Source organism: Pygoscelis adeliae, unplaced genomic scaffold, assembly GCF_000699105.1.
Source record: "Pygoscelis adeliae isolate BGI_AS28 unplaced genomic scaffold, ASM69910v1 Scaffold544, whole genome shotgun sequence".
NCBI lineage: Eukaryota > Metazoa > Chordata > Aves > Sphenisciformes > Spheniscidae > Pygoscelis > Pygoscelis adeliae.
The window spans coordinates 385,683-401,292 of record NW_008824715.1 but is presented as its reverse complement, the minus strand read 5'-3'; the positions used below and the strand labels follow the sequence as shown (position 1 = coordinate 401,292).

General features: G+C 43.5%; 1 protein-coding gene across 1 annotated transcript in view; it reads right to left on the bottom strand.

Moving 5' to 3' along the window:
- BOK (BCL2-related ovarian killer) overlaps nucleotides 1-14,837 on the bottom strand; it is a 33,963-nt gene extending 19,126 nt beyond the window's left edge. The window contains exons 1-3 of the mRNA XM_009323189.1: nucleotides 14,795-14,837; nucleotides 12,340-12,465; nucleotides 291-933 (exon numbers count right to left, since the gene is read on the bottom strand). The gene's annotated coding sequence lies outside the window, so the exon portion shown is untranslated. The remainder of the gene's footprint in view (nucleotides 1-290; nucleotides 934-12,339; nucleotides 12,466-14,794) is intronic.
- Between the last annotated feature and the right edge of the window lie 773 nt (nucleotides 14,838-15,610).

Genomic DNA, 15,610 nt, shown 5'->3' with positions numbered 1-15,610 from the left:
ATGCATACTACTTCTCAAAAACCTTTAGCAATAGCAGAGAGCAAAACAGAAAAGCAGATTTTAAAAAAGTTTTCAGGTGTGAATTAAAAAATTTCTTCAGAGGCACCTGAATTCATCTGTTGATCTGACTTTTTAACCCAGTGCTGCTTTTGAAGTCGGAGTCAGACCAAAGTCTTTATTCAGATGTTAGTATTTTTCAGTCCCTAGTTTTAGACATCTACTTACAATAACGATTTCCAAATGAAATAAAGCCAGTTATTTTTGTTTTTCCCAATGAAAAATATATTTACCTCTCATGTTGCACTTTTTCCCCCTCAGTGATTTCTTTTTGGGTTTGGTTTCATGTTTCTTTGGAAGATCTGCATCAATGAACACCTGGTTTAGGATTCATAGGATACTGTCACACTTCTCCTCTGGAGAGCACCAGCCTTCTCAGCTGTGCTCTCTGCAGGGCTCACGCCAGTGCCTCCTTTCCCTTCTCCATCAGCCTCGCATCCCGGCTGCACTCCACTGGGATCCTCAGGGCTTGCTCTGCTGCTTTTAAGTGACCCAGGCGGCAAAGGAAAGCTTCTAGCTTTAGCCTTGTAAGGAAGATGAAATAACCAGGAGGTGGGGTTGCTATAGCCAGAGAGCAATGCTTTCTCCTCCCCTTTCTTCTCTCTTAAGGAGGTTCTTTGTTATTCTACTGCAAGTGCACAGGGGCTTCGTTCGAGGACTCATCTTTGGCATGAGAGTAGGAGCATAATTTCTGGACCAGGTTACCCCATGTAACAGACAGCAATGAATGCACTGCTGAAGTAGGAACAGCTCCTGGTGAATTCCTGTGGCGGCTTTTGCAGAATTGATGTTGGCCAGGCATTTTCAGATGGTACCCGAGTTGGGCAACTGTAGGATGTCATACTTCAGCAGTGGGCTAGTCACACCAGTTCAATCCTAAATGGTGGAGGTGATTAACAAAGAGAGCTATGGCTCAGGGCTAAAGCAAGTGGTGCTTGCATTCTCCCAAACTATGAGTAGTCTGGTTAAAAAAAATGAAGTGGGTTTGCTGATAGGAAATAGTTTGTCCAGAATGAAGTGTTTTGCAGGAACATGTCCATTTCATCTCAGTGTGTTAAGAAAACTAACATATAAAGTCTAAGGAAAACATTTCAATTAGTTCCAACATACTTAGAAATTAATTTCAACATCAACTTCTGTTGCAACATTAGTGTATTGATGCCAGAATGTTCAACTTTTTTTCCGTGTGTGTGTGATACCATTTCAACTCAATAGAGTTGGCTTTTTGTGTTATGATTTGAAACAAAAGAAGTTTTAGAAATAGAAGTTTCCTGCAGACAAGAAATTCTACCAGCCCAAGCACAAATTCTCCTCAACAAATAACAATTTGTAGATTAACAACTGGGTATGCAGCATGTTCAAAATACAACCTTTCCAAAAGGAGGTCAGAAGCAAGAGGTTGCCATCTCTTGCTTGTCACCTTTGAGAAAAGACAGAGGCAAGTACAGCTCTCCAAGGTGTTGATCACAATAAAACCCCCAAGCACAACCTGCACCACTGCCAGTCTCAAAATTGAGTAATAAAAAGGAACAAATGAACTGCATGAAAAAGCCTTATTATATGATGTATCAAATTCTCTGGCCAGCATCCAACATACAACTCACACGCAGGCTTAACAGAACGTATGTTTTGGTCTGCCATTAAGTGGATTGCTGGAGAGTGTCCTGCTGCGTTGGGAAGGGGGATGTAGTAAAGCCTGTTTTCCCTCCAGTGACAGATCCTCTTTCTGAGCTGTTGCCTTCTGGGAAATGAGCAGGGTTAAGGAGAGGTATGTGTATCCAGCACTAGTCAGGTGGGGACCCCTGGCTTAGCTTGATATGATCATGTTAAGACGGCAATAGTGACTGTGCATCTTCAGCACCAGCAGTATTTGCTCCAAGATTCTCTCAGAAATTTGTTTTTATCCACTAGCCTTCCTCAAATTTAAATATAGTCGCTATAGACAGGGGCCTGTCCCATAGAAGCTGAAATCAAGACTCCAGAGATCCGGTGCTACTGCCCATCCCTAAACCACCCCTTCTCTGCAGAGTGCGCCTGATGGTCTGAAAAATCATTAAAAATTACATCTTAGCTTCCTGCAGCAGCTGACAGCTTGAAACATTAGTCCTATTTAAACTGCCCCTATTCACTAGAGCTCTGAGACAAAGATGAGTGCTTAAATATCAGTATTGCTTAACTAATGATAATGTTTCCAAGAACTCTGGCAAATATGCAAGTGCCACAGTGCCTTCCAGCTCTCCACAGGTGCCAAACCCATCCCATGTATTCCCTGCCCGACTGTCACAGCATGCAGCACCCCCTCAACTTCCACCCTGCAGCAAAGACACAAAAACTAGAAACGTGAAGGCTGTGTATAATAAACCAAACCTTGTATAAAAAAAAGTGCATGGTATTCTACCTATATTATTTACACACTAAAAATACAGCTTCACACTGAAAGATACCCCTATACAGTAAAAATAGATGAAACCACAGCATACAGTGCTCAGCTGACTGCAAAAGATCAGGGTGTTACAATCCAAAGAGCTGCCAGTGTAATCTGAGCCCCTTTTTCCATAGTATGTTTAGGCTACAACACTTAGAGGCTAGATCTATACTGGAAGAACCCTTGTGGCAAAGAAGTACCAGGAAACAGTGCAGAAACAGCTTATATCACGCAAAACCACTGTTCACAGTGTAGCTATTACTAGCATGACAGTGTTCTGGCTGGAACAACAGGATCCACACCACAGCTTCTGCCTATCTCCAACAGGGTGACCAAAACAGCTTGGAGCATTCATTTAGTAAAACCAGGGGACCACAGTGATATGACTACATTTTATAAGTACGTCAAGTGGAAGCAAACCCTGAAGAAACCACATCAGTGAGAACACAGCAATAGTCTAAATGTGGACAGCTTATGCTCAATATTAAATAGTTTAACCATTAGATAAGTAAGTCTCTGGAAGGGCCTTTTAACAGTTGCAGTGGAAGCAAAATAGCTAGCTAATTGTGAGCACACTAAGCTTATGAAAGGGTCTGCATAATATGGTTTCCTGCAATAGCACAAGAATAACCCTGAGTGCCCTAGGAGGTCATTTCCAGCCTTGTGTTCACACAGCCTGGTTTCTATCAGAGGTCTTGTTTTGTTTCACCTCACAGTGCCAATCCCAACCACTTCACACAGCCTACAACAATTCCAGCAGAAACTACACACTGTAACACATAGATCTGATGTTCTAAAACACCTGCAGAGTAAGGGCTCAGAGAAGCAGAGGGATGCCAGAGACACACAGTTCATAGCCAGAGAGCCTGGGAAACAACCCCACTAGCCCCCGCCTGCTACAAGAGGTTTCCCTTCAGAGAGAAGATGCTCTGGCAAACCACTGGCACTGTAACCAGACCAAAGCCTTCTACCAAACCATCCCTGAACCTTCTTCTGCATTATCTCACCCAGTTTTAACATACCATCTTCTCCCCACTGCCTCTTCCTGTCTGATTTTTGCAGCAATACTTCAATTCTGTGTTTGTGAGGTTATCACTTACCACTATGAAAACACCTACAATGTCAGGTTTTAGGTTGCAAAACCATACAGGAGGGGCAAGGAGGCTAGAAGAAACTTTTTATACAGAAATATTTTGCCAGCTGCAACAGGAAAACAATGCATGGAAATAGCAGCTTAATGGAACCCAAGCAAAATACTGAGGCGTTTTGAACCTTTCTCTCATTTCTGAAGGGCTTGATTCAAAGCCTCCTGAAAGCCAGTTACTTGTGTTACTTGCATATCAGGATCACGCTGGAGCAGGATTTTGCAGTGCCAAGTGTCACGTGCCAGACCAAAGAGGCTGTGTCACAGTGAAGTTACGTTCCACAGCCTTTAGACTGTTCTCCTTCATGAGGATACGGGTCTAGTGACTTAAATGCATCAAGTTTAGCAACCAATCTACTACTTAGGTTTCTGACATGGATTATCACCAATACCCAATGTTATCTGCTCTTAACCCACTGCCATGCTCACTACCACTGTTTCCAGACACAACTTCCTTGTTACATGTATGTTTTGACAGAGGCAGAACAAAGATACAGTGCACTCCAGAACTGACATACAAACACACCGAAGGGGAAACTGTAGCATGAATTTAATGTTAGAAAGCAGTACCATAAGTTGAATCATAGAACATGTCTACCAGTATTCCTGAATCTTATTCTGGAAATGTTGCCTGAGAAGAGTTTAACCAAACATTGCTACTCAGGTACCAGCTGTCCACTGTAAAACAGCAGCTTCTAGCTAAATCTAGGACTTTGATGAGGCTGCATCATCAGCTTAAGAACCTAATTGAGTAGATATAACTGTTTTCATGGTTTCGTATCCTCTAATTTGCTTCAAAATGACACATTTTACTGAACAGATCATCTCATAAGCCAAGAAGGCAGACACACAGAAGAAATAAGAAGTTTTAACTTGTTCGACAGCTATAGCTTTGCTTTGAAACACAAATAAAATATTTACATACCGTACCACCAAAATAGAAAAGGCAGAAAACACCTAATGAGGTCACTATCCCCAAGAAAGCAAAGAGGACTCTTCCCTTTCAAGCTCTAAGCCACAAAGGCAGAGGATAAGCCTTTGTCTCATTCTAGCGACTGATCACCCACAAGGTTTGGGAATCAGTTTACACTTCTGCACAGGAAACACGCACGTGGACAGATGAAGACAGGCAGGTGCCTCTGCCTGCAATGATCCTGAAATCTCAAGAGCCTGAAGCGGGTGCAGGCACTTCTGCACCGGCTCAGCAGCATTTATGAGCTCTGATGCATTTATGTGCTGCTTCGAGACAATGTGCTGGGGCACGGACATGTCCTACACAAGCAAATGGATTGCTGGATCTGATAACCACAAGGCAGGACTCTTTACCCTGCACACATCTTCATGCCCTCAACATGCTCCAAGGGATTTAGACTCAAATTTTGCATATCCAGAATGTAGCCCTACTTTTAATTAAACCCTTACTGACTTTCAGGCTCTTCAGTCTTAGCTTCTAGTGCCGGGCAGGGCAGCAACTATCCTTTTAAAAAAAATATCTGTCTTTTCAAATTGTCAGACAAGGAGGGTAGGCCGACGTCTCTGCACAGATCAAATTCTGAGCGCGCGATTCCTTCATATGCAGTTGATTATGCCATGCAGCATTTCAGCCATTAGGATGCACAGTTCCACCCTGACTGCCAGCAAAGTGTTTCTACACACTCCTTACACCCCAGGAGTTTGTAGAACTCTATGTTGACAAAAATTTTCTTCAAGACTGCTTTGGTTAACAAGATTTACCCCTCTTACTCAGTGGGGCAGTATAAGGCTGATTTTTTCAGCAGCAGGGTCAGCTAAAGCAACCTTCACCTCCAGCTGCTCATACCCATTCCCAAACTGTCCTTCCTAATTGCACTGCTATAATTTTGTGTTCACTGGCACTGTGTACTGATTCAGGGAGCTGGCCGGTTATTTTTCATCCGGATGCAATAAACCTTCAATCCAAAGCACATCTGCAGACAGAGTTGCATTAGTACAACCAAGATAGCTACAAGCAGACAGAAACAATTTCAGTTTTGCCATCAAGACAAATGTTCATGAAACTATAGCGCTAGTATTGTTTCTGCATATAAAAATGCAGCTGTGGTGATCTGGAGCTTCCTAGTCCACTGTAGAAGACACAGAAACGCTCACAGAAGGTAATCAACAGATCCTTCCACAAAAGCAACGATTGCTCAGCATGCCTGGGTTTCCCAGCACTTTTAAGATGACAGCTTTCATGACTTTTGATGCAAGAGACTTTAATTAAAAGGGTGGGGAAGAAAAGAGATGGCAACTTTTTGTTACCTGACATTGAGATATCCAAATCAGGCATGTACAATAGCCAGGACAAAAGCAATTCCTTCCTTCTGGCTGAAACATGAGCTTCATCAAGTGGGTGTCCAAAGCAGGGTTAACTTACATTTGTTGACTTTGAATTCCGTCATCTCCCTTACTTCAATTGGAAACCTTTGAACCAGAGTGTTTACATGAACAGGCAGCTGGGTGCAGTAGCTGCTCTGAATGTTTGGGATGACGTGATACATATACCTACCCCTGCTTAGGGAAAAAGGAAAACCCCACCATCATCGTTAGTGGTCCCTTCCTAGGCTCCACAGCGCATCCTCGTTATTTTTCTGGGCTCTTGGGAAAAATCTGCTACAGGTCTTGGACCATCAGTTCAACAAGGGCCAAGAAGCTCTTCGTGCTCTGCTTCTTGCCCAGCCTGCACATCTCCTCCAGTGCATCAGACTCTAGCACTGCACACTGGCATGACAACAGCAAACATCTGGCCAGATGTTAAAAGCCATTACCAAAGATGCTCAGGGTGGACCCACTTCAAAGTGATTCAAGTCAATTTTAATCATACGTAAGAATCAGCAAGCAGGAAATCTTGTTTGAGGTCACTGATTTTAATCTGGGTTTATATTTGTTTTAAGAGAGGGTGAGTCTCAGACTTGCAGGAATTAAGACCTGTTTATTTGCATCTGAACACAGCTCAATGCTATGTTTTCTTTCTCAGCTATAAAGGAGGAAAGTGATGTGTATTTAAGCAATTCTACAGCTAATACAAATCAGAAATCTGAATGTGTCCAGGGTGTTTTCTACTTATTAGGTTATTTTTACTTCATGTTGCTAGCGTACATCCCCTTGAACATTCATACAAATGCAATTAAAGAAAAAGACATAATTTTATTTCTATTTTTTTGTGCTAAACTAAACTAGCAAACATGAAGCTGAAAAGGTTTTTAGAATGCAGAAAAGCTTCCGAGACAATAAAAAAACCAAAACCAAAAACAAACCCCCCACACAACACAGAACACTTTATCCAGCTACTGAACTGAGTCAAGTGTTGAAATGAATATGTAGCTTGAGGCCAACAGCCTTTGGAGGAAGTCAAAACTTCAGAGAAGTTGCAACCTCAGAGAAGCCTTTCTTATTGAGCTAGTTCAGTTTGTAATTTGACTATGAGGAGGTAGGGGAGAAAAAAATAAAAAAAATCTACTACATATTGGGCAAGACGAATGACTTTTCACAAAAGGCCTAACAAACAACCTCAACATAAGCAATGCTGTTTGCTTGTATTTTGCAAGATGCTCACATATCACTCTGGTGTGCTTTACATCACTTCAGAATTTCAACAGATGCTCACAGCTCTAATATTTTTGTTTTACAGCAAAGAAAGGGCTTAAATTGGACTCGATCTTAAGGGTCTTTTCCAACCTAAATGATTCTGTGAAATATTTACTTACCTACATGAATAAACTTTAAGTGAAAACTTGCACTAAAAGTTCCCTTTAACATTCCAGAAATTTCACCTGAGGAAGGTGCATGCGAACTGGCAATAAGAGTGCAGTATCCCACAGCTCATACAGGGAAGGAACACCAGCAATACTCTAGCCAGCTTAAATCTGAAGTCACTCAGCAGCAAGGAGGAGGTTAATCAGTGAAACTAGAATTAGGGGAAGTGTTTTCAAAGAATGAAGTGGAAATACATAAAACTACAGTTCTGGGGAAGAGAGGTATCTCATTCAAGTGACTAATTTCAGCTGAAATGCATAGTTACTTCAGTAATTGTAAGTGAAGTGTTAGTGGTTGTAAGAGAGGGAGTGAGCTTAGCATCATTCTGTGTGGCACAGACAGTGAGAAATAACACACACATAATCAGATCACGCATTTAAGAGCGGCTGCATTGGAGAGGGGAAAGCAACGCGAGAAACCCTCCCATGTAGTGAGCTTTCCACTACAGCCAAGATACTGGGAGCAGTTAAGCACATCTCTCACAGCCCGCCGTGAGGAAGACAGGCAGCCACCGTGCCATCTTGTATGCTTCCTGCCAAACATTTGTTGTTTAAGGGGCAGAGGTGCCCCTCTAGTAGAAGTCGTAAAGTAGGGTAGATGTACAGCATGAGTCATTTAACAGACATAACTTCTTGATTTAAAACAAGTAGATGATGCTCATCGTGAGTTATCAGAGCAAAATCAGCTTCACACAGACCTGCACAGGGTCTATGCTCTATTTCTCTTGCACACTCCCAAGGTGTATTTTCACTCAAGGTCTTATTTCTCATTTCCTGGTAACTACAGACCAGTTTCTCTGGACAGAAGCCAAAGCAGCACAAAATTTCTTGCTGGTACTAACATGCATAGAGCATTTTGTTAGAAGAAATATAATATTTGTGATTTAAGGAGAACTTCAGTTCTAGAAGCAGCCAGGAGATCAGGCTGCTGCAGTGTGAGACTAAGCAATTTACACAAATTATCACTGAACCTTGCAGAAACTCATGTGATAGAGCTGTTAATGGTAGCTTTGGTCTACACAGCAGAGGCCAAGAAGGTGTTCATTAATAAACAGAAGTTTGATGCTAGCACTAAGCCCCTCATCAGAAAGATGCATAAAAGAGCAGGTAAAGCAAGAAGGTGCAAAGCTACAAGAGGACAGAAAAAGCTTTTCAGAATCCTAATTCAAGGAACTATGCACTCAATCAGGTAGCTCTGCATCTTCATGTTTACAAATGTTTCTGGACAAATATGAGCAAAGAGTCATCTTTCCTTAACAAAACATGGATTGCTAGTTTTCCCTTCTACAAGGCATCTCGGATGCACAGCATGGGAGTTCTTTTCTCCGATGTACATGCATCCTAGTAATCGGTTTTATTTAGTTTAATGACATAAATTAGTTGACATTTAATTTAGTTTAATGACATAAAAAACATGTACTGATAAGAAAAAACTTCTGTCAGCAAGGGAATAACAGCTATCAAGTCACCTGGGGAGAGAAAGAATGGGTTTTTTTTTCCTCCGTAAGACCTTGCATACTGAACTCAGACCCAGGGATCAGCACTACAATGGGCTTACTCCACTGGAGAAACTGTGGTTCTCAACACACAAAAGAAACCATAGTTTCCTTTCCAAGGAGTCTCCAAAATGGCTCCCACTCATTGGAGCTGTCCTCACAAAGCAGGTCAGCTCAGACAGTAAAAGCTTCAGAAAGGCGCAGTGGAAGTTTCACAGAGGAAAGCTTAAATGCAAAAGGGGTCAGAGGCATCTCAGAAGAATGAGTTAGGCTGTCATTTTCAATTGCAGAGATCTTTGTAAACACAAGCATGACCACACTGCGGTTTTATCAGAATTATAGCTGAATACTCCTATTCCTCATTTGGACATGGGTGAGAAAGCAGATGTTTGGCCAATCTGCACAGGCAAGAGGCAGGCAATTAAAACAATCTTCTTTCCTCCCGCAGTTCTGGATAGTGCCATCTCTTTCTCCTCATTTTCCTGGGTGGATAACTCCAAACAGGTTCAACCACATTTAGTGGCTGCAGTTTAAAAGCAGGTAGGTAACTGAAGCATGATGTCATGCTACCAGTTCCAGCAGAGCATTTTGTCCTCTGTTTCAAGAAGCAGTTACACTAATTTCCATAGATAGTCCGTGGTTCCAGACAAGACTCTCTCTTGAAGTGTTCAGTGAGTGCCAGGTCCATCCCCCAGATAAACTGTATGCCAGCACCTATCCTTTGTCACTCAATTAAACAGGGGTCCACCCATCCATCTGCATACAACTCCCAGGGAAGTCAGGAAAGACTAGCAGGAAAGCGAAAAGCTCTCCAGGAATTACACTAGCCACATCCGTTCCTGCCTCAGCAGAGCACAGAGGTCTGCAAGAGCCCAGGATTCAGCTTCATCATCTTAAACTGTCTTCTACCACTAGACAGGAACATGGGTTGGAAGAACAAGTACTCCATGCTCTCGGCTTGGAAGAACCCTAGTTTAATTTAGGCATTAGTCACTGTGAGAAGCAAGGGGATGCTGAGCCAACAGGAGAGTCAGCTGCACTCTCAGCTTTACAGCTGCAAACATCACTCTCACTTATTCCACTTTGCCAGCAGAATAGGGAGATAAAGGCTCTTTTCTTTGCTGAACACTCAAGACAGCCTTAAGAGCCACAATATCAGCAGAAAGCAAGCCCCATGCAGTCAATATTGCAAGATTTGTAGCAATACAGTCTGAAAGCAGGAACAAGAGTACTTTAGCTTTAACAGTCTGCTGCAGTCTCCATACAAGCAGGGATCTCACAAAGAGCTATCATCAAAGCAAGTGGATTTCTACAGTACCAGCTCAGTCTGATCTATCTTGTAAGGGTATGGATTTCTCTTTGAATTCCCCCTTGCGTTCCTACAAGGAGTAAGGTTTAAGGCCCGGAGCAGTACATTACTGCCAAAACAAAGCAATCACTTCATGCCTGTTAGTACCTGTGATGCACCCAGGTAGAGCAGAACTAATCAGCCCTATGCCTCACACCAAAGGGAGGAGCAATTTTGATTTAGAGCACTTTCTGCTCCTACTTTGCTTTGCTAAATTCAGATAAGATACTTACTGTTGCAATTCAGAACCTTCACCAAAAAGAAGTGTGAGTGGGGAGAACATCCCCATTTAAAACTGCCAACGTAGCTTGCAAGTTCAAGCAGAGACTGTTTTGGCATGAGCTTGAGTAGCATACAGAAGCTCAGTGGCCGAGTCCATATGCAAACTATAAACCACGGCAAAGAGGAAAACTGCTGGTGAAGTCCAACTCTTGCTTCTCTCTGTACAAGTGCATTCTTTCCTAGGGCTTGAAAGCTCCACTTTGCACTGGGCAAAAGCATATACCTTGGGAAGGTGACAAATTCAAAAGGATCTTCTTGTCAGGAAGATAACTTTCCTTCTATTCTTATAGTGTTACTGCTTAACTGCATAATGCAGCAATAGTGCTTTTCCACATCGCTGATCTCCAGAAGTACAATACAGAAAACCACTTCAGCCTCTCAGCATACTAATGGAGCTAGAAATAGCTCCTCTCCAAACAAGCACTGCAGCATTGAGAGAGTTATTCCGTTGCACTTTTTACAGTAAAGTTTTAACCCATCTATCCTGCTAAGTAACTCTATCTTCAGGGAGAGCACTTAACACCTAGCACACCCTCTAAGGCTAACCACTGTGCTCCACAGCTCTGTTTATGCTATGAAAGTACTACCACTTTTCAGGGCTCTCCAGGCTCAAGGTGCCTAAGCTGCTGCTGCAAATAACATCCCATAATGACTCCACGGAGCAGTACAGAAAAGTTTGAGGAGCCAGACCTGATGTCATCCAGCCACCACGTAACCCAGTCACTTAGCAGCTGTTTCCATCTGTGTGCACAGTCAGTCACCTTCCATGACACACACTTTACTCTCTGCTGTTTTACCTTCACTGTGCCTGAATTGCTATTATTGTACCCAGGGTAGACATGAGAAACTGAACCAGACTTGGCCTGGGCCACACAGCAGGAAACCTTAGAGTCCCAGTGATCTAGCCACCGGCCACCACCTCCCCTGCTCCCCAGCCAGCCACTCCCTTGTGTTTTGCAAGCAAGAGATGTGTGCTTTAAAGCTGAGTGCACAGTATTGAGTTACTGCTTTGAGCACCACTTCATGCTCCGGCATGAAGGGCTGCGGGAGGCAGACAGCATGACCCACGCAGGAAAGGGAAGAGCAGCAACAGAGTAACGGGGATTTGGCAGGAGTGGATGCTACTATTTGCTGCCTTCCTGCAAGGAGCATGGGGCTGCAATGCGCTGTTGCCACCTGGTGGCAGCAGCAAAAGAGCAACTCGGGTTTGCTTCTCAAACTGCTTACCACAAAAGCTCTCAGACAGCATGGTCTGTCTGCCGAGGGCGCTGGAAGGGCTCTCCAGACCTCGGACAACAGCACCAGGCTCGTGTCCTCATCTCAAACAGACTAGCTGCCACATGCCCCAGGGACCGGAGGACATCTCACAGCAGGCCATACCATACTGCTCTGCTCAGCTCTGAGAGATGCCTGCACAGCCTCTCTGACAGCAGCATCACAAGTTTCTCAAGAGGTACAGAACAACATAGATTGGGGTGTTTTGAGTAATTAATACAGAAAAATTTGAACCAACCACAAACAAACTTTCCTGGAAGAGTTTCATAAGCCAGAGCAGGTAAGATGTAGAGGAATAGCTCTTGAGGTCCTTTCTTCATGGTTTCTTTTGGCCATAAATAGTTACAGCCCTGGGCAAGCCTGCAGACGCCTGTTTACTCACCAGCATTCTTGCTTTTATCAGTTGACTGGGCTCCAGGCCGACCCTCCTTAAGATGTCTTATCACACTTTCTAAAACCCCCCACCCCTCCACTGTCTGTCTGACCCAAGTACATATGCAAGAGGTGGGGATACGGTAGTGCAGCTGCAGCACATTTACCTTCAAGTGGGGCAGCAACTTTGAAATGTCTCACCGAAGAGTTTCTTGTTCTCAGAACATCTGGTGAAGGGCAGCAAACAGCTGGAGAGCAGGCTACAGGACCCCTTGTGATTCACTCCACGCTTCCTAGCAAAAAGTAAAAGCTGTGTTACTTCAGTGGAACATTTAAGAACACATCAGTCAGTTTCTTGTAACAACTATTCACACTCTTCTCTGGACTTCACAGAAACATACCCAGATGTATCAGCTTATTGGGTAAAAGTTGCAAATGCCTGCGTCAAGATTTCTCTTTTACAAGAGAATTACATAGGTTATCTCAAGCGGTGTTCATGCCACACTGTCAGCAGAATACAACAGTTTTCTGAAATAACTACTTTTTTATAAAGAGAATGTTAAGCAATTTTGACCCACTCATCTCCAACAAAGGCTCCAGTTCTGTGGACAGGAATAGAGCAGGCTCCACACAGTCACCAGGCAAAACTTGACTTCGGAATGGGGACTGCAGCACAGCTTATTTTTAAGCAGCTTTCAGAATTGAGGTGGGGTTTGTGGGCAGAGGGGTTGTTGAGCAGAAGACTTGTTTAAATACATTTTTTTGTCACCAGCTTTTAACCTAATTTTTCTTTATTCTGGATATTTATTCCTCTGCTTTAACAGAAAGAACTAGAAAAGGGAGAAGAAAAAATTTAACTAAACCAGCTTATCCCCTTGAAAAAGAATACTTTTAAAAAGTTATTTCTTCTCTATTATGAGAAGAAACCCCAACAACACGCACAGACATCTTTGTTTTTTAGCCTTATTTCCCCACAGCATCCAGGCTTGGGCAGCCATACAGCACACATGAATAGCAAATATGTGTGCTTACATGCATATGTATTTGACTCTTTCCTGCTCATAGCTTTTGACCAATTTTAATCAGCTTGGGAAAAAGAGTAGGAACCCCCAAAGCACAAAGCGCCTACACTTTTGTGAAGCAAAAGGTAAGAACAGGTAAGAGCTTACTAATACTGCTATGAAGGAAAAGGCTAACCAGCAGTGTCAGAACTGGCATGGAAGAAAGGGACAGCAGCAAGGCTGGCTCAGCTCCTAGAGCTGCCTGCTCCATCAGCCATACCCACTTTCATGCCTACCTGCTTCACGAACAAGTTAATCTTCCGTACTACCGTGACAGACCCAGGAGGAGCTGCTTGCTTACACCAAGCCAGAGTCAGAGGACAACACAGCCCTGCTTCCCGGGGCCAGGTGAAAGCTGTAACCCTAAATAGCAAGTGACAGACCTTTTGTAGGCCTGGGCACTCCAGCATGTAATTAACTCTCTGCTGTTTTCCTCTAGCATTTCCTCTTTTGCACTTGCTTAGCTAGCTTTTTTTAAACATAGATCTCTTGGAGGCAGGGACTGGGTTTCTTTCTGTAGAAGTGTGGCTCTTAACAGGTAGCTTCCGGGTGCTGAAGCAACATTTTTTCTAATATATATACACACAACTTGTAGTATGATTGTAGTATGTAGTATGACTACAAGTCTGTAGTCACAATTGCTAAAGTTAAAAAAAAAGAAAAAGAGCTAGACTGTTACGAATACAGCACTGACTGAAAAACAGAGGAACAAGGAGAGTAAGAAGACACTTCTATTTTCCTTTGGCTCCAGCTGATATATTCTGGGAATCAAATGGAAGTGGCTATGGACACAAACATACCATCGACAGCCGTGGAGAAGTCAGGGAAGCCTCCTTCCCCAGGGTCAGCAATTTGTTTCTGCATTCTTTTGAGCACATTAATAATCCTTTCCCACACAAGAAAGTCACAGAAATAACTGCTTTACAACAGAGCAATCATCCCCAACCCTATACATACAACTTGTCCAAACCAAAGTGACCAGCTACTGACCCGTATATGGTTTCTTGTAGGTGGCAACCTAGACCGCAATTCCCACACAACCTCTCCTGCCTGTCCATGGACCCTGTTGCTACAAGGCAGGCTGCCCACAGGTCCCAAACAAGGAGGAACACCAGCCTAAATTTGAATCCCCTCTGTCTCCTGTGCTTCTGGGCCAGCTCTAAAACAGCTGGCCAGCTTTTGCAATTTAAGATGGGCATGCCATGCTAATCCCACATGCTGATCACCCTTATTAAAGACTTACCCTAAATTAAGCTGACAAAACAAGTTAATTGCTGCTCCTCCCTGCAGTCATTAGCAGCTCCATGTCACTATCATCCCAACACCCACTGTACCACCCTAAGGTCTATAGGTGAGGTTAGTGAGACCGCTTTTTGGTCTATGTTCAGACTTGGCACATTAATTAACATATATATTTTTTGTGAGACTTCTGGCATCTTGCCCGATGCCAAGAATGAAACTAGCATGGCTATATTAATAAGTCTCCATGACAGGGGGTGGAGAGCCGAGCCCTTGGGGTGAAATGATTTCTAAGTAAAGTACACAGGGACTCACAACTTACCCCCCTGCGGGGTGATTTGTGCATGTGCAAACAGGGAACATTCACCCCTTGGTCCTTGCTGCAGCAGAACTCCGTTCTTCCTTTCCCACCTCACAAGGAAGCTCCGATTCCTCTGTCTGCTCCTATATCTCCTAAGTCAAGGTGTTGTGCTGGAATAGGGATGTTTATGAGACAAGATGATCGTATTTTGTGGGGCTAGAAGACTGGTCCTGCAGGTATAAACTCAAAACTCAAGCAATCCAGGGATCCGACAGGTAAGACCTTCGTTGAAAACCTTCCAGCTGAGATACAGTTCATTTAAATATAAAGATATTGTCTCATTACAGGGGTATTTCATACCAGTCCTCTATCCAATTGATGTTTTCAGTCAAGTACCTCAAAGTGCTGGATGGTGTGATCAGGGGGCAGGGAAACGAGAGAGATGTGAGAGGGCTGCTCGCTGCAGCAGACCCACCTGCCCATGCAGCGGCACGTGCCAAGGTTGTTCCTTTTGCTACAGCTCTTCACAAAAGCAGCAAAAGTTCATCATCAGAAGAAACCGCTTATGAAAAACGCCTTGTGTGCAGGCAGCCACGCCAGAGCTTGGTAAAAAGTTGCGTCTGTTTTGTTAACTCTGAGGAAGAAAATTCAAGTCCAGTTTTAAAGCTGACTGGCAACAGAAGTTGTGAGAATTATTTTTTCCTTTGAAAACGTGAATCAGCCACTAGCATTAAAGCACGTGGAGAAAAAACCAACCCCACAAAGCAAGCCCTGGGAAAAGGGCAATTAAAAAGCTCTCGTCGCCCCGCGCCTCACCTCACCTCTCCTGCTCCCAGC